This window comes from Vombatus ursinus, unplaced genomic scaffold, assembly GCF_900497805.2.
Source record: "Vombatus ursinus unplaced genomic scaffold, bare-nosed wombat genome assembly UNPS02014830.1, whole genome shotgun sequence".
Classification (NCBI taxonomy): domain Eukaryota; kingdom Metazoa; phylum Chordata; class Mammalia; order Diprotodontia; family Vombatidae; genus Vombatus; species Vombatus ursinus.
In genome coordinates, this window is record NW_020954608.1 from 49,900,469 (window position 1) to 49,926,834 (window position 26,366).

Here is a 26,366-nt window from a genome sequence, read left to right on the forward strand (position 1 = left end):
CCTCTCTGAAGTTTTTGATCACCTTCTTCTCTTTGATATTCTTTTCTTTCTAGGCTTTTGTGACAGTGGACTTTCCTGGCTCCCCTATCTGTCTGATGGCTTCTTCTCTATTTCCTTTGCTTGAAAAGGAAACACCATGGGGCAGCTAGGGGGAATCCCAAGAGTCAGGTCTTAGAGTCAGGAGGACCTGATTTCAAATCGGGTCTCAGACATTTGACACTTACTAGCTTTGTGACTCTGGGCAAATCACTTAACCCCAATTATCTCATGAAAAAGGGGGGAAAAAAGGAAGCATCATGCCTGCTAAAGGTAGGAATCTCCCAAGGCTGTGTCCTGAGCCCTTTTCTCCTCCCTCCCTATACCAGACATTTGATGATCTCATCAACTTCCATGGTTTCAATTATCATAACTATGCTGATGACTCCCAGATCTACTTGTCCAGTCCTAACCTCTCTCCTGATTTACAGTCTTGCATCTTTAATTGCCTTTTAGATATTTGTAACTTGATGTTCTATAGAATCATTAAACTCGTTATGTCCCAGATTGAATTTATCACCTATATTCCCCAAACCTTCTCCTCTTCCTGATTTCTGTTTTATTGTTGAGGGTACCACCATACCCAAGCTTGCCATTTGGGTGTCATTCTCAACTCCTCACTCTCACCAGCCATATCTGATGACTGGTCAAGTCCTATCATTTCTACCTTTATAACATCTGTTGCAGATACCCCCTCCTCTCCTCTAAATTGTCACCACTGTGGTGCAGGCCCTCACCACCTTACACCTGGACTATTGCGAAAGTCTTCTGGTTGGTTGGCCTACCTCAAGCGGCTGAATGGAGGATAGGATTAGAGTATTGGAGTGGGGAGAGGTAGGCCTATTCCAATCTATCCTCCATTCAGCTGACAAACTGATCTTCCTAAAGCATGGTTCTGACCATTTCCACTCCCCCCACCCTCATTCAATAAATAAATTCCAGGGACTCCATACTATCTTCAATATCTACTGTAAAATTCTCTATTTGGCTTGTAAAACTCTTCATAAACTGTCCCCATCCTACCTACCTTTCTAGCCTTTTTATGCCTTATGCCTCTCTATGTACTCTGCAGTCCAGTGACAGTGGTCTCCTTGCTGTTGCTCCACACACAAGGCACTCGATCTCCCTAGTTCAAAAGTTTTCGCTGGATGTATCTCTTGTTTGTAACTCTCTTCTCCTTCAGCTTCACCTCTTGGCTTCCAGAAAATCTCAGCTGAACTCCCACAATCTGTGAAGGCTTTCCCAGTTCTTAGTGCCTTCCCTCTGGGAACACCCTTAATTTATTCTGTATATATCCTGTTTGTACATAGTTGTTTATTTGTTGTCTTCTCTACTAGATTATGAGCTCCTTGGGAGCAGAGACCTTTATTTATATCCCCAGTGCTTAGCACAGTGCCTGGCAAATAGTAGGCACATCAAATGCTAGTTGACTGACAAAAATAACAAATAAACGCATAGCTTAGTCCTCCTTAGTCACAGGTTCAAGGAATGCTTTGAGCTAGCACATACATACTCACAATCACAGTTCACCGTTCCTACCAATGTTTCTTTTACCATCAAACCAGAAGACATATTAAGCAGTTTGACAGAAATAACAATGGAAATTTCTCCTGTATTCAAAAGGCTACAGTCTCCCACTGGTTACCAGATTGCTGATCTCCCACTGGTTACCAGATGGCTGATGGGAGAGGACATTCCCTTGGCAAGGGAAGCATGAATGGGAAAGGGTATACACTTGGGAAATATGTTGAAACATTAATGATGCTTCCTTCCCTGAAGATTCAAATACAAATATAATCTGCTTTTCTGATTAATCATTTGACTTTAAACTGAGGAAATCCAGTAACAGAGGGAATCCAGCATCATTGGACTTTAAACTGCTGTCTCTACTGCTGCACACTGCTGGGACCCTCTACTAATATACATTTCTTTGCTGCCCTACTATCTGCTCAGAATTGGAAGAAATTGGTCTTTGAGGGTTCTCAAATGCTGCTATCTCTAATACTCCATTTAATCATAGCTGGTTATATGGCCTTTTCACTGTGGAACTGGGAGTCTATCTGTTCTTTTAGCTCCCAGCCCCAAGGGCTATCCCAGCTCGTTTGTGATTCAGACCTAGAACCAAAGAAATTGTTTGAGTTACAATGACAAAAGTCCAGATGCTTCTTGTGTGTCTGGCTACACCATGCACATAACCCTTTAGAAACTGGAGGGACAGGTCAGAATTAGCAACTTTTATCCCACCTTTCTGTCAGCACTAAACTCTTTCCTCTCCACTGATGTAGGTTGTTGCTATTATTTGATCAGCTCCACGATTTCCTGTGTCATAATTGAGTATAACAGCAGACATCAGTATTTTTCAAGGCATTGAATTAATCAGAACAACACTGCCTTCAGAACAAAAGAACGTCTAATTTGTAGATCCAGGGAAAGAATCTGTATCATCATTATTTTCCTCCTTGCTATTTTCTAGGTTTTGCTGTCAAGAAAATACATAATGTTCTTAAATGGTAAGATATTTCTAAGAATATTTGGCTCAATATAGCATTGTTGCAGCAGAAAATTTCTGGGGCTGGGGGGAAGTAGAAAAGTGATATAATGTAGGTTTTTGTCAGTGGACTATTCAGATGCTTTCTCATTGTCATAGTGAAGAACAGATGTGGCAACCTTTTATTTTATTTTTTTTAATTTATACTTATCTTTTGTTTTATTTAAGCCTACTGCTCTCTAGAACTATCATCTAGGAGCAGGAGCCAAGAACAAAAAGGAGACAAAGGCACAATTTTTATAGAAGGGGGGAAAAAGGAAAATTCCCTAATGATTGAGGAATGGCTGAAAAATTATAGTATATGAATATAATGGAATATTATTGTGTGGTAATAAATGAACAATATGAAGAATTGGGAATATGTGGAAAGACTTTATGTGAGTTGATGCAGAATGACTTTGATACAAGGACAATACTTTGATATAGGACAATAATATATACAGTGATTACAAAAATATTGTTTTGAAAAATCAACGTGAGGAAGCAAGCATGTAAGTTATTTGTAATGATCAATTTTGTCCTGGGGAAGAGATGATGAAACACACTTCCTTTCTTTCTGTAGGGTGGGACATTTTGCGTGAAGAGAATGGTCAGATGCTTTTCATATTGCTGTTGTTTTTCTTTGCTGTTTTGTTTTTTTTTTTTAATAGAGGTTCAGTTTAGGGATGGCAAGATGAAAGAGAAAGGGAAAGAGGAGTGGAGGGAGGGAGGGAAGGAGAGAAAGGGAGGGAATAGAGAGAAAGAGAAGAAAGGGAGAGAAGGAGGGAGACAGAGACAGAGACAGAGAGAGATTTCTTGAATGTCTCCAAGATATAGCCCAGTCCACTGAACTCAGAGTTTTTGGGTCAGCTGTTTATAATTACTGTTGTAACACTACATCTCAGTGAAGAACTTCCACATTGGTTATCTCAGGGTTATCCCTGTTAGTCTTCTCTTCCCTCCTTAAATTATCTTGTATTTGCTTATCTGCTTAAGTGGTATATCTCCTACTAAGCACCTTGAGAGAAGGTCTGCTTTTTGTTTTGTATCTACAGCATATACCATAGTGTTTCACATGATGGGACCTAATAAATATTTGTTGAGTTGGACTGAACTCCTAAGCCATGAATTTAGCATTTCGTATCAGAGTATAGAACATTTAAAAAGAACTGCTTTATTTTTGAGGATTCTCTAAGCTTGGGTACTGTTGGTGGCTTGCCTATTCCTATGGCTTCCATAAGGGGTGGCACACCATATCCAGAGATTTTGAAATTTCAAAATTCGGCAGCGCTACCAGTTAATTCCCAATAGTTACTTGTTCAAGAATTGTTAGTAATAGCCCATCCATGTCCACGATATCTGTGGTATATGCAGTCGTCCCAGCTCACTGCTGGCATGCCTTAATGACATTTCCTCTGCTGCTATGATTTGCTGTTTGTTGTCATTAAATCTTAGTTTGTCTACCCAGTGTTCCTGGATTTCCAAGTTGTAGTGCTGATGTGGGTTCTTGCCAGAGTGCTGGTGTTGATCAGTGAGGCTGTAGAGCAGAAGTTCCCAAGCTTATTTGGCCTATTGCCCCCTTTTAAAAAAAAAAAAATTACTTAGTGCCTCCCTGAAAATCTACTTTCTTTATAACCCTTTAATAGTTTTTTCTTTTATTTGTATCATTTCAAAAATATATAAAATATTTTTAATGATACATCTTAAATTTAATAATTTATTATAAATTTGTGGGGGGTTTTCCTGCACTGAAATTTTGATGACAATATTGCATCATGTAATTGTATAGTATTGTATTGTAAACGAGTCATTACATGCACATAATCTTGCCAGTGCATGCTGGACTTCCCAACAATGCTTGCCTGCCAACGCTTGCTTGTTAAGATTTGTTGGTGGACTTGACCACGGATCAATTATAACTTACATTTTGTGTGTTTATTTGGAAAATAATGTAATCACTGCAATTTTAACTCTATTACACCTCAGATGAAACAGTATGCACCAAAATTTTCCTATATTTTTTCCTTATGCTTCCACTGCTCCCTTATTTTTATTCAACAACCCTTAATTGCACCCATGACTACTACCACCCCCTGGATCGTTCCAGGGCCCCCCAAGGGGCAGTATCACCCACTTTGGGAACCTATGAGAGGTTCCTATTGTCCTATATGGAGAAGGTTTATTGAATTTTAAAATTTCACAGCTTTCAATTTGTTGTGCATTCCTTAGAGAAAACATTCCATTTTCATGGACTAAATCCTATCTATAGATGCAAGATGCAAGCCAGGCAGTTGAAAGAAGCATACAGTTTCTAATCAGACATAAGTCAGCCTTCATTATCAAACCAAGTTCCATGATGTATGCTAAATGTCTCTGCCTCTGAATCAAATAAAGTATACTTTAGTTCTACATTCCTCATTGTGGACTGTGATGGAACCATTTTCAATACTGGTCATAGGGTCATATATTCAGAAATAGAAGGCCGCTTAGACATCTAGTCTAAACTTGACTTTCAGATGAGGAAACTGAGGCTCAGAAAATTTAATTAATTAATTGGGAGAAACAGCATTTATTAAGCATTTACAATGTGCAGAGGAACGTGCTAAGCACTGGGGATACAAATAACAAAATAAAACAGTCTCTGCTCTCAAGGAGCTCACATTCTACTAGGGACACAACATATAGGGAAGGTTTCAGCTGCCAGTTAGAAAGGTCCCATGGTCTTTATGTTGTAGCAGCAAAGCAGATGGTAATGCCTTTTCTTTTATGTCATTTCCTCTGTTAAAAATTTATCAGTTTTTTATGTTGAACCATTTGACAGTGCTAAGGACTTTCTGTTTTGTTAAAAAAAAATGTGACTCTAGCATTGTGCAATACCATTATCAGGCTGCATCTTCACAGGAGTTGCTTCTCAAGATGTTGGCTGTGGACACTGGGCCTTTTCTGTCAGGGTCTAAGGTGGGGGATAAATACACTACCTCCCATCTCTCCTCTAGGCCTTTGCTGCTTCAGCTAAGTTGCCTTTCCTGTCTTATGAATAGCAGTTGGTTAACAGTTGTAGGGGATGGCTGGCCCCTTTCTCTACAGGAGCCACTGTGAGGCTGGTCTGGGATCAGTGGTCTAGCGGTGCTTCCATTCCTAGGGCTCCTATACTTATCTGCTTGTTGGGGCAATTACCCACCAATTGTTAGTAATAGTTAAGACGTCAGTGAGTCAATGAACATTTATTAAGTGTCTACTGTGCAAGTTTTCTTCTCCACAATGAAATGTCCCCCTTCAAGGGTGGACTAGAAGCAAATCTGTTGATTTAGAGCAGTGTTTCTTAAACTGTGGGTCATGACTCCATATAAGGTCGCAAAAAATTTGGCAACAGAAAAGGTTTCTGAACACACAGCAACCAAAAATTAATTCAAAATCAAATGTGCAATAAATCTGACGTGTTTCTGGCAGTGCTTGCCTGTGTTGCATTGCACAACTTCACTGCAGCATTGATTCTGAACACAAAGCATGCGCACTTTGCACCGTGCATGCCGTTACACAATGTAACACCCATGAATGCCGCTGAAACATGAAAAGGGGTCGTGAATGGAAAAAGTTTAAGAAGCCCTGGTGTAGAACACACTGCTATTCCCAAGACTCTTGGTTTCAGAGACCTCAGCTGTCTACATCAGAATCAAAGGGAAAATGGTGGTCAAAGTGGTGATTTGACTTCCGTGACACTTGCTGCCTCCTGTCTTAAGTGATCTGCCCAAGCCCAAGATTGTAACTGAACCAGATTTTGAAACCAGGTTCCTCAAATCCATTGTGCTTTCCAGTAAATCACACAATTCCTGATATTTTAAATATGTGTAGCTACCATAGACTGTTATATAAGCATTATCATGGTAGTTGTATATATATATACATAAACGTATTTTTGAAATTATAGTGCTGAAAATTACTACCCCATGGTTTTTCATATGTACTTTCATTATTATCTCATTTGCAAAGGTACTGATTTGGTTGTTTTCAGTATCAGTGCTCAGAAAACTTTGGATCACTTTGTATGGGAAATACTTCTCACTTTCAAATTCAAGAATACAGATTTCAAATATTCACTGCCTTTTCCTACCCACACTGCCTTAGTCACCCCCACTCTCCCAGTTAATAGTAGATTAATGGGTATAAAAAGCTGTTAGCACGTAATTGCAGCTTGTTCCTCAATTTGATTTAAAAAAAAAAGAAAAGAACTTGGAAAAGGTTAGAGCTATCTGAAACATCTATCTGAAATATTTAAGCAACTGTCTGTTTGTAAGGATTTCTGGAACTGTCACCCAAGAATAAGGAGAATATCTCACGTGTATGTGAAAACTAACCGGTGTTCAACCATAATTTGTTGCTAGCCCTGAGAGGATCAAAGTAGACTTCATAGTAGTTTTAACCACACCTTGTACAAACAAATATATGCCACTAAAAATTATGCTTTAGGAGTATGATCCCTTTTTTTTTAGTTTTTATTTATTTTCAATAATCAAATATTTTTCTTTTCTATTCCTCCCAAAGAAAGGAAGGAAAATAGGAAGACAGGAATGAAGGAAGGAAGGGAGGAAGGAAGGAAGGAGCAAAGGAAGAAAAGAAGGAAGGAAGGAAAACACTAGCAGCAAATAAGAAAAATTAAGTAAATAAGTCACACTAGCCATTTCCTAAAAACGTGGGTCTCATATTGTATATTAGTCTCCCGTATCTCTGTTAGGAGATGGGTAGCATTTTTCATAATTGTTTTTAGGGAATCCTGACTGTTGCATTGGTCAGAATTCTTGCATTTTTCAAAATAATTTGTTTTTACAATGTTAACATTATAGTTTAAATTGTTCTGGTTCTTTTCACTTCTCTCTTCATTAGTCCATACAGGTCTTCTCAAGTTTCTCTGACACCATCTTGTTCTTTGTTTCTTACAGCACAATAGCATTCCATTATATGCATATATCACAGTTTGTTCAGTCTTTTCCCAGGTAGTGGGTACCCATTTATTCTCCAGTTCTTTGTCGGTAGCATAGTCTTTAAAAAGAAACAGACTAATTTTTTAAACGTGTATTTGATATTCTTACTTTTACTGAAACCACTCCTTCTAGAACTTTCCCATTACTTCTCTATCCCATGCCAACTATCTCTTGCTAATCTCTGCATGGACTTAGCAAGTTTTTAGCAAATCTACTTTTTTTCTGATTCTCTCCAATGCAAAACTCAAATTTTGACTTATGAAAAGTTCGCTTGATTTCTTTAGAAAGTGTTATAAATAAAATTCAGATATTTGGTATTTTGTGGAATCTCAAACATCCGTCAGAGCCAGATGAGTCACAGGCAGCATTAGATGTCATCCCAACTCCCAAATGAAATGCTTTTGGCTCATGGGCAGTGACAAATGAACCCTCTAAGATACATGGAATTTATTTAGGATCTACTCTGTTTTCAAATTCATACTTTTGATATTCATCAAACTTTCTTTTAAGCACCTACTATATGCGAGATGGAGGCAACTAGGTGGCTTAGTGGATAGAGTGTTGGGTAGGGAGTCAGAAAGACCTGAGTTCAAATTTGGCCTCAGAAACTCACTAACTGTATGACCCTCAGCAAGCCACTTAACCTCTCTTTACCTTATTCCACTGGAGAAGAAAATAGTAAACCACTCCAGTATCCTTGCCAAGAAAACCCCATGGACAGTATTGGCGTGCTATGGTCCACAGATTCACAAAGGGTGGGTTATAACTGAATGACTGAACAACTACAAATATGCACGGCATTATGCTTAGCAGTTTTGAAACAAAGACAGCAGTCCCTGCCTCAAGGAATTTATATTCTGTTGGGGATGAGAGATTAGATAGATAGATAGATAAACAGATAGATTGGTAGATAAATGGATGGATAGATAGGTGGATAGACAAAGACAGACAGATAGATAGATGGATGGATAGACAGATGGACATATGGATGGATGGATGGATGGATAAAATTATAAAGAGTAGTTTATAGAGGGAGAGGGCACTAAACTAGGTGAATCAAGAAAAATCTGAAGACAGTGGCACTTGAACTGTGCTTTCAAGGAAGCTAGAGATTTGAGGCAATCTGTTGAAGGCAGAAGGAGATGGTATATTGTATATGGGAAACAGATGGCAGGCCATTTTGACTGAAATAGTGAGTATTGGAAGGGAAGTAACAACAAAACAAAAAGGTAGAAAGAAACCATATAATGGAGGGCTTTAGATGCCATACTGGAGAGTTTTTAATTTATTCTATAGGCAATATAGAACCACTGGAAAATGTTTAATAGAGGATTGAAATATTAAGATTTGAGTTTTAAGAGTTTCCAATTTGGCAGCTGTGTGGAATATGGATTGGATAAGGAAGAGACTGGAAGCAGGGAAAGCAATTAAGAGGCTATTGTAAAAATTTAGTTGTTCAGTCATGTCCAACTCTTCATGACCCAATTTAGGCTTTTCTTGGCAAAAATGCTGGAGTGCTTTATCATTTCCTTCTCCAGCTCATTGTACCAATGAGGAAACTGAGGCAAACAAGGTTAATTGACGACTTGCCCAGGGTCACATAGCTAGTAAGTGTCTGAGGCCAGATTTGAACTCAAGAAACTTAGTCTTTCCTGACTCTAGGCCCAGCACTCTATCCACTGTGCCACCAAACTGAGTAAAAATTTAGTTGTACCACTAAACATTACATTCAGTTTTGTTTTGTTTTGTTTTGTTTTTTCAAAGTAAAAATGGAGACCATTCATTTAAGGAAAAGAAAACAATTCTGACGCCTTTCCAATCTTCTGACATCTCAGAATAACAACATAAAAATAAACGTAAGAAAACATAGACTTCATGAGAATGAACTTCCATACATACACTAAAATTTTGGAAACCATCCAACGAGCCATCAGGGTACCAAGACCTCGCCAGTGTGGGCATTTGCCCTCTAGTCTGCTATAACTCCTCTTCTTTTCACCAGCATCAGTGACTCTCTCCTTCCCATATCCAGAGGCCATAATTTCCCACCCAAGGTGGGTTAATTCACTCAGTTTGGAGACTCCCTTTAAGGCTAAATTATACTGATTGGTGGATAAATAAGTATATAAACACACCTAATGCACTATGTCCAGCCAGCCATAGACTATATTTTACATTCTATTTAGCCGTCCACCAGGACCATAAGACCTGCTCAGTCCCCGTATCTTGCCACTTTCCCTGCTACCGTGTGCATACTGTGTCCACGTTCTCCCCTCATGGGGCTCCCTCCCTCCAAAGTCTACTTCTTGTTCTGATTCTGGGAATGTTTATCAAATCAATACTACCATTACTCCTGGGAAGAGTTTGATAATCTTCTGACCAGTGACTTCACTCACAATCCATATGACCAGCTAGATCAAGACTGTCTTTCCTTTATACTACTCCCCTTTATGTGTTATATTTTCTATTAGAATGTAAGCTCCTTGAGGGCAAGGCATTTTTGTATTTATATACACATAGCATAGTCCCTGGGACACAGCAGGCATGTAAAAATTATTATTGCTTGATTGAGTGCAAAAATTTTTCTTTCATTTAAAATTAAGATGGATGACTGCATTTCTGGCTTCCAAAGGAAAACTTGTTTAAATATATACTCTAAAATAGGTGCATTGTTTTGAGGTGAAAAAATTATTGATTAATTGGTTTTTAGGCAGTTGGAGTTAAATGACTTGCCGAGGGTCACACAGCTAGTAAGTGTCGAGTTTTTGGTCTGAGGCCGAATTTGAACTCAGGTCCTCCTGACTTCAGGGCTGGTGCTCTATCCGTTATGCCACCTAGCTGCCCCTGAAAAAATAATTTAAAGTGTTTTAAAGACAGGCTGGGATCCCTTTATGAATGGCAAAATCTTCATCCAAAGGCGGTTTCTACTCCCATTCACTAACTCCTTAGGGTTTTGTATTTTCGGACACCATTGGAATGACACTTGTGGTCATAGCTATAAGTATGAAACTTTTTCTTCTCTCTCTCTCCCCCTCCCTCCTTCCCAATCTCCCTTCTTCTATGTCTTTCTCTCTCTCTCCCATCTTGTCTCCTTCACTCCTCCCCCCTCTCTCCTACCTAAAGGCATACTGGACATATGTGCCTTTACAGTCATCTGTTTCCCCTCTCCTTTTCTCCCTTTCCTCCACCTTTTTGTGAGAATGGAAAATTTACTATCTTTGAGTCTTCTCTGATAAGACCTATCAATGAAAGTTTTCATAGCTAAACTGGAAATCATTCAAAATCTATATAGAATAGGTAATTGTGGATTGTCATTTGGGGGTGGGGGTAAAAACAAACCACAGCTATTAAAGCAGGTTAGTTCCCATAAAATAGTTAATTTATTTTTTAAATTTAAATATTATATCTGAAACTCAACATTGAATATAAATACAAGTAAAGTTGCTTAGTAAGTATATACATTTAATTGCAATGAATAAATTATCATAATGCCTTTTTCAGTCATTCTCTTCTAAGTCTACACCCAGTTTCTTTGTCCATTCATTTCATTTACTTTTCCGCATGTCATAATTAGTGTGTATTCCATTCTTCTAGTTGTGCCCTTTTTTTTTGCTTTACGTTATTTCATGAAGATATTTCCTTGCATTTGTCATACTTTTCAGTCTTCATAATATTAGCTGATTTATATTGCTTTACATATATTTTATAATTCGATCCTTATAACAACTCTGTGAGGTAGATGCTGTTATTGTCCACTAGGCCACACTGCCTTGCTATATATTATAATTACATTATAGTATGCCACCATATTAATGTACCACAACTCAGTTAATCATTCTCCTTCTGTTGGATATTTAAGTTGCATCCAGTTTTGGGCAGTTGTGTACATTGCTCCTAAGAAAAAATTTTAATACACACTTCTTCCTTTTAAGTAAAATTTTCAGAGTATATTCCCAACATGGAATTATTAGGTCAAAGCGTATTATTGTTTTTTAACTTATTGTATGCTACCAGATTGCTTTCCAAAATGATTCTACAAGTTCACAATTCCAGTAATGGATGAGAGTCCCTTTTTCTTTAAGACCCTGCCAACACTGAGGTATCGATAGATTAAAATAACTCAGTTTTTTACATGCTGTCTATATTATATATAATATATATTATATTACATATTATATTAATATAATATAAATATTATATTATTGTATTATATTTTTGCAATAGAGATTAACTTTTTTAACCATCCTGATGTTGATTCACAATAGACTAAGTCATTACCAGACACCCCTAAGTGCTTGCAGAGTGTGAGATAAACATTTATATGCCTTTGGGATGCTGTGTACTCAGGCTTTGGTTGGTCAGGGTTAAATAATCACTATTGATCTTCCCCATACTTATACATTCCATGTAGATACAATCTTCCGTGGCTTAGATCAACCTCTGGACCTAAGCCAAGTGAAGTTCACTTCTGGAACCTAGATGTTTGTGTTTTAACAGTACCCATTGTTAGATGAGTAGTGAGTTTGTTCCTAGAAATTTGTTTTCCATAATGTTTGAGCTGACCACAACTTCATGATTTTACCATATAAGGACTACAGATGGTGGAGAATACTTTACAAGGTGAAAGGCTAAAAAAAATGGTGGCATAAATGGAAAGGAGAAAAAATAAATTGGAATGGTTGGCCTGAAGGGACATATTAAGTGAAATGCCTAACCCTGGAATCTTGTTTAGACCTTAATGTTGCATCATGAAGCGTAAGCATTTTTCAGCCTGCCCTGAGACTCCTGGGGGGAATTTGGAGAAAAATATGGTGTCCAGCCCTAAATATTGCCATTGTGACCATGACCATTTCCTACTAGCATGCTGGGAAATCACAGGAATTAGATAGCAATTAGATTATATTTTTTCTAGAGTTATATAAATTGCATACATTTGATTTCCTTCCTTGTTTATGTTGTTTCATAATGTAATTAAATGCTTTAGTTATTGGATTTATGTGTTCCCTTTTTTCTTTTTTCTTTTTTTCTTTTTTTGGTGAGGCAGTTGGGGTTAAGTGACTTGCCCAGGGTCACACAGCCAGTACGTGTCAAGTGTCTGAGACCAGATTTGAACTCCGGTCCTCCTGACTCCAAAGCTGGAGCTATATCCACTAAGCCACCTAGCTGCCCCAGTGTGTTCTTTTTATTATTTAGACAGCATTGCATAATTAGTTACAAACAAGTTTTTATAAATTTTTTATTGATTTTTGTTTTTCCATCCCTTAAAACCCTGTGTCCCCTTTTTAAAGAAAGAAATAAAAAGGAAGAGGTTAAAAAAAAACAATTTTTTTTAAAAAAAAAAAGCTCTTATGTAGCTTCCACTTCTGCAGAGGAGTAGGGGGATGTGTATTTTCATATCTGTCTTTTGGGCCATGCTTTTTCTTTGTATATTACAGCATTCGTTTTAGATTGTTCTGCGGTTGTTATTTTTTCCATTTGTGTTGTTGTAGTCATTGTTATTTTGTTTTTTTGGTTCTGTTTTCTTTACCCTTCATCATTTCATGTAAGCCTCTGCATACTTCTCTGTTCATCGTATTCATTGTTTCTTACAACACAGTAATATTCCAGTATATTTCTGTACCGCATTTTATTTAGTTACTCTTCAATTCATGGCTGGCCCAGAATTTCTGAATTGCCAGCTTGCCATGCCTTTGGCCCAGCTTTTGTAGAACTGGTCTTACTGTTGGTATGTTTCTAGACTATGGAAAACTATTCTCTATGGCTCATATAGGATTCAATGTCAAAACATTCATTAGAAATTCATTGGGTCTCCCAGACTGACTTTACCACTGGAACTCTGATAAGATTTAAAGGGAACTGCAATTGCTCATTCCATGTCATGGTGTGTTTTGTTTTTTCTGTCAAGTTTTTAAGGCAGTGAATCACTCTGTTTAGGCTACAAGAAATGGAAATGGAAATAGCAATCAGAAAACTTGAAGGCATGTTCTCATATTCTCACACTTTTAATGTTTTAATGTTTTAGACTTTTCATGGCAGCATACAAATGTTTAACAATTTCTTGAAGAGATGTTTTATATTTATACTTGTATATATATATATAAACATATACATATAGAAATACACACATGTGTGTTTGTGTATATGTATGGTAATGCATTTGGAGGAATTAGAGCCTTTTATATGTTTCTATACATTCAGTGTAAAAATGGAAATAATCCAGAGGTCAGTGTTTAAGCACAGCATTGTGTGCAAAATGAAATGTTCTTAGAGCAAGCGTTAGGTTCGGAGTCATATCAGGAAAACATTTTTCCTGTTATAGAAACCAACCAGCTAGGAAACTTCAGGTGATCTATGTGGAGTGTCAGAAGACTCTATGCACTTAAATCTAGGCAGACAAAGTGAGTACAGAGAGTTCAGTGATTCCAACCTTTTCTCAGCTACTCCATCTACTGAAACCCTAAGATTCAAAGGTATAACATTTAGGACTACAGAATCTCAGATAGATAACAAAGTGCTGGACTTGAAGTGAGGAAGAACTGAGTTTAAATTCTGCCTCAGCCACAGCTACTTATTAGCTATGTGACCCTGGGCATGTCACTTCACTTCTGTTTGCCTCAGTTTCCTCATCTGTAAAATGGAAATAATAACAGCACCTACTTCCCAGGGTTGTTGTTAGGATCAGATGAGATAAGATTTTTTAAAAAAAGTGCTCAGGATAGTGCCTGGCACATCATACATAGCAGGTGCTATATAAAATGTTTATAACCTCCCATAAGCATACTGCCTAACACGTAGTAAGCACTATATAAATGCTAGCTATCATCATCATTATCCTAAAAAGTCTCAGTGCAGTTTTAATCTTTAATATCTTAAAATTATTATAAAACTTTTGGTAGACTGTTCCCTACTAGAAGGATTTCACATATATAGATAAATATAAGGTGAGTTAATGACAGGGTGAGATCAGGGAAAGCTTCACAGAGAAGAAGACACCTGAACTAACTCTTTGGGGGGAGGGCCAGGAACAGAGAGGCAATAATAGTTAGATGACTTGCCCAGGGTCACACAGCGTATAAGGGTCTAAGGCCAGATTTGAACTCAGTTCCTCCTGATTCTAGGGCCAGTGCTCTATCCACTGCACCACCTAGCTACCCCCTGAACTAACTTTTAATGAAAGCTAATGATTCTGAGAGGGAGTGAATTCCTGACATCATGGATGTCCTTTGGAAATGCATGGAGTTGGGGTGAAGTGAAATGTTTAGGGAACAGTTTGGTAATCCAGTTTGGCCAGAAACCTTTTTAAATGGGGGAAACAAAAGAAACAATGCTAGAAAAAAAGGAGAGAATCTGAAAAGACCAGTTGTGGTGGGATATAATAACAGTGTGAGGTGTTATAGTGAATAGAGTGCTGGACTTGGAGTCAGGAAAACCCAGATTCAAATCTTGCTTCAGGTATGAAGCAAGTAGTAGTGGTATGACCCATACATATAAGTCCATAATTTCTCTGATCTTCGACTTTTGTCATCTGTAACATGGATAGCAAAATAGCAAATTACTTTATAGGGTTGATATGAGGATCAAATGAGATAACATATATATATATATATATATATATGTATAGCATATGTAAAGTACCTTGCAAACCTTCAGGCACTATATAAATTATCTGCTGCTGCTGCTGATGATGATGCCAAGTGGAGAAGGGCATATTTATTCCTAGAGTCATTGGGGATTGCCTGGAGGTTTTTGATCAGTGGGGTGACATGGCCAGGCTTGTGCCCTGGGTAGATTATATTGGCACTACAAATTGAAGAGGGGAGACCAATTAAAAGACATATTTTAGTCATCCAGGTAAGAAATGGTAGGGGCATGAAGAGAACTGCCTATGAGAGTGGAAAGAAACGAATGGATGTCAAAGATGTGGTTTCAGGACTTTTAAGACTCCATAGTTGATCTGATTAAATACTATTGCAGTTCAGTAGTGAGATTAGTACTGAGTATGTAAATCCAAGAATCATCATTATGGAAACGGTACTAGAAATCTGTGGATAATGCTGTAAAAGATGAGATGCCTCTCTCCCCCCCACTCCAGAGAGAGTGTGTTAAGAAAGAAAAAAGCAGATATATTGTGTGGATTGTACAGACCTTGTGCAGATAACCTTTGCCTTCTTCCTGTAGACAATGTGGGAGCTCTGTGGGGCCAGCTTCTGGCCAAGTGTGACTCATCACTGAAAATCCAGTAATTGGCTGCCCAACCAGAAGACCTGAATGCTCAGAGGACCTTTTAAATGAGGAAGAAGCTTCTGGCTGGGGTCTTGTAGTCTCTCAGATGCTTTTCTTGCTGCTAGCCTGTTCCTGCCACTGATTAGAGCACAATTGCTCTAGTTGGTACTGCCACTGTCACTAGCAGGCCTTCAGACCTTTCCAGACTTACAAGGGAGAGAAAACACAAAGAAGAGATAAAGTTAGCCAGGGCTAGATAGAGGTACCACTACTGGGAGGACAGGGATTAGGGAACTAGCCTTACCTGTTTTTTACCTAGACATGTGGTCCTGTATTTGGTTCATTCATAGAGAAACTTACCTTCTACTTAGTGGAAATGACTCTCCATTCTCACATTCTTTGGTTCACCAATAAACCCTCATCTCTGGGTTCCCAAAGACAATATTACTTATAGTTCTTGCCTACAGTTTTTTCCATAAAGGGAGGTATAAATGAAAGTATTCAGTGTACAATATTTATTCCTACACAGAAAATTATGATAAGCATAAAAAAATCATATCACAAATTAACAGAATTATTAGAATATAATTCAGCAGTTTAGGTTATAACTACTAGTAGAATCAGATGGGAAGTTAGTACTTGAGCCTCATCATAACACAAAACACTTTTAAAATTTATTTTTAAATGTATTTAGTGTTTTATTTTTCTTCAGTTACATGTAAAAACAATTTTTAACTTTCATTTTTAAAACTTTGAGTTCCAAATTCTCTCTTCCTCCCTCCCCACATCCTCTCATTGAGAAAGTAAGCAATTCCATATAGGTTATACATGTGTAGTCATGCAAAACATTTCCATATTAGTCATGTTATGAAAGAAAACACAGATTAAAAAAAAACCTCAAGAAAAATTAAGTAAAAAACATATGCTTCAATCTGTATTCAGATAACATCAGTTCTTGCTCTGGGAATAGATGGCATTTTTTCATCATAAGTCCTTCAGCGTTGTCTTGGATCATTGTATTGCTGAGAACAGCTAAGTCATTCACAGCTGATCCTCTTATAATATTGCTGTTACTTTGTATACAGTACGTTTCACTTTGCATCAGCTCATGTAAGTCTTTCCAGGTTTTTCTGAGAGCGTCATACTCATCATTTCGTATAGCACATTAGTATTCCAATAATCACGTACCACGACTTGTTCAGCCCTTCCCCAACTGATGGGCATCCCCTCAATTTCCAATTCTTTGCCACCAGAAAAGAAAGTTATAAATGTTTGTGTACATATAGGTCTTTTTCCTTTTTGTTTTTTATGTCTTTTGGGCCACAGATCACTTAGTAGTGATGTTGCTAGATCGAAGGATATGTATGGTTTTATAGCCCTTTGGGCATAGTTCCAAATTGCTGGAAAGAATGGTTGGATCAGTTCACAACTCTACCAGCAGTGCATTAATGTCTCATTTTTCCCACATCCCCTTCAGTATTTGTCATTTTCCTTTTCTGTCCTATTAGTCAGTCTAATAGGTATGTGGTAGTACCTCAGAATTATTTTAATTTGCATTTCTCCAATAAATAGTGAATTAGAGCATTTTTTCATATGGCTTTAGATAGTTTTGATTATTTCATCTGAAAACTGTTCATATCTTTTGTTTATCAACTGGGGAATGTTTCTTATTTCTGTAAATTTGACTCAGTTCTCTATCTGTTTGAGAAATATTCAGAAATTGTCAGAGAAATTTGCTTCAAATTTTTTTCACAGTTACTATTGCTAACTGTATTTCCCTCCATCCTATTCCTGTCCCCGCTTCCCATTTATTCTGTTCTCTTTCTCCTTTCACGCTGTCCATCCTCAAAAGTGTTTTGCTTCTGACTACCCCCTCCCACAATCTGCCCTCCCTTCTATAACACCCCCCTTACCCTTCTCTTATCTTCCTCCCCTCCTACTTTCTTGTAGGGTAAGACAGACTTCTGTACTCAATTGAGTATGTATGTTACTCCCTCTTTGAGTTATTTATGATGAGAATAAGGTTTACATACTCCTCCTCATCTCCCCCATCTTGCCCTCCACTGTAAAAGCTTATGCTTCTTTTATGTGAGATAATTTGCTCCATTCTACCTCTCCCTTTCCCTCTCTCCCAGTACATTCCTCTCTCACCTCTTAATTTTATATTTTTGGATATCATCCTTTCATATTCAACTCATACCTGTGCCTTCTGTCTATATATGCTCCTTCTAACTTCTAACTCCTAATAATGAAAAAGTACTTATGAGTTACAAGTATCATCTTCCCTTATAGGAATGTAAACAGTTTAACCTTATTAAGTCCCTTATGATTTCCCTTTGCTATTTACCTTTTTATGCTTCTCTTGAGTCTTGTATTTGAAAGTCAAATTTTCTATTCATCTCTGGTCTTTTCATCAAGAATGCTTGAAAGTCCTCTATTTCATTGAATGTCCATTTTCCCCCTGAAGGATTATATTCAGTTTTGCTGGGTAGGTGATTCTTGATTGTAATCCTAGCTCCTTTGCCCTCCAGAATATCATATTCCAAGCCTTCTGATCCTTTAATGTAGAAGCTGCTAAATCTTGTGTTATCCTGATTGTGGCTTCACAGTACTTGAATTATTTCTTTCTGACTGCTTGCAATATCTTCTCCTTGACCTGGGAACTCTGAAATTTGGCTATAATATTCCTGGGAGTTTTCATTTTGGGATCTCTTTCAGGAGGAAATTGGATTCTTTCAGTTTCTATTTTACCCACTGGTTCTAGAATATCAGGGCAGTTTTCCATGATAATTTCTTGAAAGATAATGTCTAGGCTCTTTTTTTGATCATAGCTTTTAGGTAGCCTAAAGATAATAAAATTATCTCTCCTGAAGCTATTTTTCAGGTCAGTTGTTTTTCTAATAAGATATTTCACATTGTCTTCTATTTTTTTCATTCTTTTGATTTTGTTTTATTGTTTCTTGATTTCTCATAAAGTCATTAGCTTCCATTTGCTCAATTCTAATTTTTAAGCAATTATTTTCTTCAGTGAGCTTTTGTACCTCCTTTTCCATTTGGCCAGTGCTACTTTTTAAGGAGTTTTTTCCTTCAATGAATTTTTGTGCCTCTCTTTTCCATTTGGCCAATTCTACTTTTTAAGGCATTCTTCTCTTTGTTGGATTTTTGTGCCTCTTATGCCATTTGGGCTAGTCTTTTTTTAAGGTATTATTTTCTTCAGTATTTTTTGTGTCTCTTTTACTTTGTGTTTATGTTGACTCATTTTTCATTATTTTCTTGCATCACTCATTTTTCTTCCCAATTTTTTCTCTACCTCTCTTACTTGATTTTCAAAATCCTTTTTGAGCTCTTCCATGACCTGAGACAAATTCGTATTTTTCTTAGAGGCTTTGGATGTAGGAGCTTTGACTTGGTTATCTTCTTCTGAGTGTGTGTTTTGATCTTCTTTCTCACCGTAGTAACATTCTATAGTGAGATGTGTTTGCTCATTTTCCCAGACCACCTCTTAACTTTTCACGCTGTTACAGTGGGGCTCTGCGTCCAGGGTGTAGGGTGCACTGTCCCAAGCTTCAGGGATTTTGTGCAGCTGTTTCCAGAGATATTTCTAGGGACCTGTAAGTCTCCAGTTCTTCCAAGGTGATATGATCTAAAAGGAGGTGGTTTACTACTCTCCTGGCCTGTGAGCAATCACAAGCATTCTTTTCTGCTCTGGCACTGTGAGGAGGGTCCCCCCTCTGCTGTGGCCACAGGCATTGCTATGCTAGTGTTACTCCTTGCCCTGACTGCCACCCAGGACTGCCAGCCGGTCGGAGTATGAGTAAAGCAACAGAGTCCTACCTTAGTGCTAGCAAAGAGACCCCTGTAATCTCATTCTGACCACTTGTTCAACCCCCTTACCATCGGTGGGCTGAGAGCTTGTATCGCAGCTGCTGGAGCTACTGCTGCTGCTGATTCAGTGGCTCCCAAGGCCTACTACTGGTGTACTGTGGCTTGGCCAGGGGCTGTGCTGGACTGTGCTCCACTGTCACCCAGGTGTGACAGACCTTTCTTGCTCACCTTCTAAGTTATCTTTGGCTGGAAAATTATTTTCCCCCATCCTTTTGTGGGTTCTGCTGCTCCAGGAATTGTTTTATGGCATTATTTAAAGGTGTTCAGGGGTTTTGGGAAGAGCTCAGGCAAGTCGCTGCCTTTTCTCTGCCATCTTGGCTCCATCTCACACATAAAATATTTTTTTTGCATGGCTTCTAATTATCAATTTTACAATTTATCTCCTTTGGGTATTGTCTGATTAACTCCTAGTCCAAGCCTACCAGAGAAATGGGCCATGTTTGGGCCTTCTCCTGGACGTGACTGCTGTCTAAGCATCTAATTATGCTTTTCTTGGTGCTAGCCTGCTATTTTCAGTGCTGCAGTACTATAACTACTCAGATAGACTTGAGTGACCTCCAGACTTTTTGATATTTATGATGTTTACCTACTAAATAAAAAGTAAAAAGCCTTTGCCAGGGGACCTAACTCAATCTCCCTCTACCACTAATTTGCTACATGGATGGGATTGCCATAATTACATTAGAATAGATAGAGATCCTATTCTTCCCCTAATCCCTCTTGAACTTATATCTCGTCACCTGGAGAGCTGCAGCTTCAAGGCCCCAGCAGGAGTGGGGAACCTGCAGCCTTGAGGCCACGTGTGGCCCTCCAGGTCCTCCAGTGCGGCCTTTTGGCTGAATCCAAACTTCACAGAACAAATCCCTTTAATAAAAGGATTTGTTCTGTAAAACTTAGACTCAGTCAAAAGGCTGTGTCCAAGGACCTAGAAAGCCACATGTGACCTTGAGGCTGCAGGTTCCCCATCCCTGCCTCAGATGAAAGTGGTTTCTTCTTTTAAGGGGTCTTCTGAATAATCAGCTCTTCCAGCTAGGGAACCAATTAGAGGACCCTCAGTGATGAATCATACATGACCAGAGCTGACCCCCAGAGTTCCCATATGGTCTGTAGGAAGTAGATAATGATTATTTCTATATGCTACATGTGATGTTTGAATTGATACCGTATATTGGAAGGTATAATGAAAAGACCATTGCTTATAGTCAGTAGACCTGGGTAGATATTCAAACTCCAGGGCTTGTTATTTGTGTAAACCTTGAAAATCACTCAACCTCCCTAGACCTTTTTTTTTCAAATGAGGTAGTGACTAGAGAGCATAAGGCCTGTTCCAGCTCTTCATCTATGATCCTTCAATCTCTGCCATATGAGAAATGGGTTGGAGACTCTGGAATATTCATCCTAGAAAAGACTTAAGAAGAACATTATAGCTACTTTCCAGGTATCTGAAGGGCCCTCAATATGGACAGGAAATCTGAATTGTTGCTCTTGACCTTAAAAGGCAAAAATATGAATATTGGGTAAAAGTTGCAAAGGGCAATTTGGAGTTCAATGTAAGGAAAAACTTCAGAACATTTAGAACTGCCCCAAAGTAGAACAGACTTTCCTGCTTCTTCTGTATCAATTTTTCCTTTTTTGCCTCATTTGTATAATTGCTGTTTTTATCCCTCCCTATAGTTTTATTTTTTTTAGAATCACCTCATCATACCCAGCTCAGCCCTAGTCTTTCTTTCAAACTACCCAAATAAAAAATGAGAGTCAGAGAAGAACTGATAATGTTTTCATATATAAGAAGTAAACAATTTGACCTTATTGAGTCCCTTTTAATTGGTCCTTAATGTTTACTTTATATTTCTCCTGGATATTATATGTTGAATTTTCCCTTAAGTTCTGGTTAAAAGTATCTGAAAGTCTTTCAGTTAGCTAAATGTGCTTTTTTTTTTTTCTTTCAGGAATATACTTAACTTTGCTTTGTAAGTTACCCTTAGTTGTAATCCTAGCTCTTTTGCTCTATAAAATATTGTATTCCAAAGCCTACGGCCCTTCAACCTAGTAATTGCTAGGTTTTGTGTAATCCTTATTGAAGGTCCACCATATTTAAATTGTTGTTTTTTTTTTCTTGTTGCTTCCAATATTTTCTCCTTAACCTGGGAGTTTTGGAACTTGCCTATGATATTCCTATTGAGTTTTCCTCCTGGGATCTCTTTTAGGTGGTGATCAGTAGATTTTTTCTATTTCTGCTTTACCTTCTTGTTCTAGAACTTCAGAGCAATTTTCCTTGATAATTTCTTGGAATACTGTATCAAGATTCTTTTTTTTAATCATAATTTTCAGGCAGTCCAACTATCCTTATATTTATTATTTTTCCTCAATCTGTTCTGTAGGTCAGTTGTTTTTCTGATGAGATGTTTCCTATTCTCCTATTTTTTCATTCTTTTGATTTTGTTTTATTATTTCTTTGTGTCTTAGAATGTCATTAACTTCCCTTTGCCCAATTCTAGTTTTCAAGAAATTATTTTCTTCCTTAAGTTTTTGGTTTTCTATTTCAAGTTGGTTGATTTTCTTTTCATAATTTTCTTATTTGTTTTTCTATTTTTCCTCAATGTCTCTTACTTGATTTTTAAAGTCCTTTTTAAGTTTTTCTAAGAAATCTTTTTGTGCTTGGGACCATTTGATGTTTCTCATTGAAAAAGGAGCGGCTTTTTTAGCTCTATTATCTTTCTCTGAATATGAATCTTCTCTATCCCCATTGTAGCTATCTATGGTTGGGTTCTTTCTCCTTTGCGTGCTCATTTTTATTTATTTTTTTGTTTTATTTTATTTTTTTAAGTTATTAGTGTGATTGAGTTCTAGTCCCGAGGTATGGGGAATAATGCCCCAAGCCTCAAGTCCTTTTTACTGCTGTTTTCTGAGGCCTGTCCTGGGGTTCAACCTTGGGCTGTCTTCCCCACTCCTAAGCCATGGCTAGAGCGTTGGTCACATTGTCCCTCAAATGATCATATTCCTTGCAGTCCCTCAGGTGGCTACGGACTACAGCTGTCCTCTCTTTCCTGAAACTGAAACCTGAGACTCTACTCTCCTGCAAGTGCCTAGAGCCAGCAAGGTCCCCGCCCCTCTTCTACTGCACTCACCAGGTGTGTACTAGCTCATTTTCTCCACAGCCACAGTCTGGGACACGTCTAATCAGCACAGCTGTGCTTGGCATCCCTTGTCAGTGGAAGCTCCTTCAGTCTTCTGCTTCTCAGCTGTCAGAACCCCCACTCTGTCCATGAGTTGAAAGTTTCTAAGACTGAATTTGCCCCCCAACCCCAGCTGCCCCCAGGGCTTGTTGTTTGTAGATTCCCCAGAGTTGGCCTGGAAATGTTTGCTCTTCACTTAGCCTGAACCTCTGCCCCTGGAGGTCAGGTCTTTTCTAGGGTCTTCTTAGGTAGTCTTAGGAGAACAACTGCTTTACCCTGACTTTTGTTTATTTCCGCTACTCTGCATTCCCTCTGAGGTAATGTTCTGTCTTTTTCTGTGGAGGAAATTTGGAAAGCCAAAAGTTTTCTGACCTATTCTACCATCTTCCCAGAATCCTTTCCTCTAAGTCTTTTATTTTTATTTCTTTATTTTTTTTATATTTTAGACAAATGCTGAGACTTAAATACATAAGAAGAAAAGAAAAAGAAACATTATAAACTTAAATATAAAATAAGAAAAAAAAACAAAAAATGTCATGTGCACAGCAGAACATAGGAGAGGATTCAAATTATATAGCGATAACTTCACTTCAAAAAAGCCTGTATATTAAATACCGTTCATTATGTTGAAAGCTGTCCATCTTTTCTTTGCTTCCTTGTAGGTTTTCTTTTGTTTTCTGCTCTACACTTTTTACTTTGTTCTTTTTTTCCCCTCCCTCCCCCCTACCCACCACCCCACAGCTACAGTTGAGCACTGGATATATTTATATATAGGTATTGATATATACATATACTTTTATATATGTGTGTATACACACACACACACACATACATACATACATACATACATACATACATATACTTTCCCTAAGAGATTCTACTCCTAATCTTTGTTTTTATGTTTGTGCATATCTCTTTATTTTTCCTGTCTCTCCTCACTCCTCTACTTTACTTCTACCAGGTAACCTTACCCTCCTATACTTAACCTACCCCCATTCCAGCAATCCCTTCCTTATCCTCCCATTCCCCTAAATCTAAACCCCCTTCTATATTCCCTTTTAACCCATTTCTGTACCCTCCCCTCTAAAGGTCCCTCCTTTATCCTCTCCCCCCTCCCTATCCCCTTAGAGTTTTATTTCTTTCTAAATTTAGAAGATTTTATATTCCTGATGAGAGTAGGTTTCCAGAACTAACAGTCCCCCTCCCCCATCTAATTCCTCTGTATTGGTTCTTCCTCTTGTGCCTCATTTGCAAAAGATAATTACTTTTAGCTGTACTTGATTCGTTTTACTTTTTGAAGTCATATCATACTCAGGTCTACCCCAGTCTCCCTTATAAGTTACGTAATTACTAGTAACAATCTTAGACATAAGTTTTACATTTTTTCATACATAAAAGGTAAACATTCTGTACTTATTTAGTCCCTTGTAATTGGTCGTTGGTATGTACCTTACATTTCTCTTGGCTCTTGTATGTTAAATCTTCTATTGAGTTCAGGGTTTTTTTGCCTTTTTTTTTTTTAAACAAAAACCTAGAAGTCTGACAGTTGAGCAAGTGTCCATTTTTTTTTTCATTCAGAATTATGCTTAGCTTTGCTGAATATGATATTTTCGGCTCTTTGGTACACAGTGTGCCAAGACCTGTGATCTTTTAGTGTTACCACTGCTGGGTCTTGTGTGATTCTAATTGTGGTACCACCATATGTAAATTGTTTTTTTCTTGTTGCTCGTAATATTTTGTCCTTAATCTAGGGGTTTTGAAATTTAACTATAATATTCCTGTGAGTTTTCCTCAGAGAATCTCTTTCCAGGTGGTGATCGGTGGATTTTTACTGTTTCTACTTTCCCCTCTTGTTCTAATGCTTCAGGACAATTTTCTTTAATTATTTCTTGTATTATTGTATCAAGATTCTTTTTTTGATTGGAACTTTCAGGTAGTCCAGTTATTCTTATGTTCTCCCTTTTTAAACTGTTCTTCACATCTGTTGTTTTTCTTATGAGATGTTTCACATTCTCTTTTATTTCTTCATTCTTTATATATTTTTTTATTTCTTCATCTCTTATAACTTCTCAGACTTCCCCTTGCCCAATTCTGATTTTCAAGGAGTCATTTTCTTCCTTAAGATTCTGAATCTCCTTTTCTAATTGGTTGACTTTTTCATAATCTTGTTTTTCTTGTATTATTCTTATTTTTCTTTTTAGTTTTTCCTCAGTCTCTCTCAATTGATTTTTAAAGTCTTTTTTAAGTTCTTTAATGAGTTCTTTTTGGGTAGGTGACCATTTGACATTACTCTTTGGGGTAGAAGAGGGTTTCTTTGTTTCAGTATCCTCCTCTGAAGATGAATCTCAATCTTCTCTATTCCCATAATAATTCTATGGTTGGATTCTTTCTCCTTTGCCTGTGCTTTTTTTTTTTTGGTAATAATTTAGTTTTAATAATCACCTATAGTCCTGTGGTATGGAGGATGGCGCCTCTAATCCGCTTCAGTTCACTCTTCTGACCGTGAACTCAAACCAAGACCTCCAGTCTCCTGTAAGTGCCCACAGCAGAGGCATCCCCACCCCATTGCTTCTGCACTCACCAGTTGTGTGCAGGTTCATTCGCGCCCCCACCATGTCTGGGTCTGGCGTTCCTTGTCAGAAGAGTTTCCCTCAATCTTCTCCAGGTCAGATGCCCAGCTCCCCTCACTATCCCCAGGGTAAAAGTTCCTGTGGCTTGGGCCAAGGCAGCCTCCCAACCCAGTTAACCCCTGGGCTTGCCGCTTGTTTTTGGAGGACTCTAGCCTGGAGGTATTTACTCTTCACCAGGAGGAAATCTTGTCCAGGATTTTTCTTCAGATCTTCTCCAGTTGTCCCAGGAGGAGCCCTCTTCTGCCCCTACTCTTATTTGTTTTCATGGCTCTATGTTCTTTTTTTATCTCTTTTGTAGAGGAAAATCTTGAGAGCTTGAAATTTTCTGACCTACTCCACCATCTTCCCAGAATCCTCTCTCCTCTAAGTCTTAAGTAAAAGTTGAATGACTACTTATTGAGTATGTTGTGTAAGGTTGAGTATGAAACCTGTTTTGTAGCTAAGATAAGAAGAGAAAGTGTTGTTTGGGGGGGGCGGAACTTTGCATCAAATATATCTGGTAGAGGTCTAATATCAAAGATAAATGGGGAGTTGTTATATGGTCTCTTTTATACATATAGTTATATAGAACCATTCCCCAATAGTGGAAATATTAGAAGTTTTCAAAAGAAAAGTTGCAAACTATTGGCAACTATTTGAGAAATTGCTCCAAGTCATAAATAATAAGAAGATAAAACAACTCAGATTTTACCCTTTACCCTACAGATTGGCAAAGATAATAATGATGGTAGTAATTATACTATGCAGAAAGCATTTTAAACGTTTTATGACAAAAGATGGAAAGACTCAATATTAGAAGGGCTGTGGAAAGGCAGGCACTTTAATGCATTGTTGGTCCACCATTCTGGCAAGCAATTTTGAATTACATGAAAAAAGGGACTAAAATGTTGCTGTCCTTTGATCGAGAGAT

General features: G+C 37.9%; 1 protein-coding gene across 1 annotated transcript in view; it reads left to right on the plus strand.

Annotated features, from left to right (window-relative positions):
• Nucleotides 1-26,366, plus strand: part of RERG (RAS like estrogen regulated growth inhibitor) — a 106,999-nt gene that overhangs the window by 36,549 nt on the left and 44,084 nt on the right. The window lies entirely within an intron of this gene.